The sequence below is a fragment of the Galeopterus variegatus genome, unplaced genomic scaffold, assembly GCF_000696425.1.
Source record: "Galeopterus variegatus unplaced genomic scaffold, G_variegatus-3.0.2 Scaffold15443, whole genome shotgun sequence".
NCBI lineage: Eukaryota > Metazoa > Chordata > Mammalia > Dermoptera > Cynocephalidae > Galeopterus > Galeopterus variegatus.
The window spans coordinates 15,396-15,703 of record NW_007741554.1 but is presented as its reverse complement, the minus strand read 5'-3'; positions in this window follow the sequence as shown (position 1 = coordinate 15,703).

The following is a 308-nucleotide window of genomic DNA, read 5'->3' as shown; positions in this document are numbered from 1 at the left end:
TTCCTTCACGTTTCTGATTCCTTCTACTACATTGCCAAAAATTCTACTATTTGAAAGCAGGCCACAGAAAGAAAAAGGTTAAGAACCACCATCATAATCACTCCTAAATGTAAATTGAGCACCCACGCGTGAATCATTGGGCTTGGAACTATGGGGGAGTAATTAAGGAAAATGAATACACGTCTGTGTTTTGAAGAATTTATATTCCAAAGAGGAAAACAAGATAAGGACATAAGTATCCTTAAAAACAAGTGAAAAAATACATAAACAAGTGAAATATATATAAATACACATATATACTTTAATAC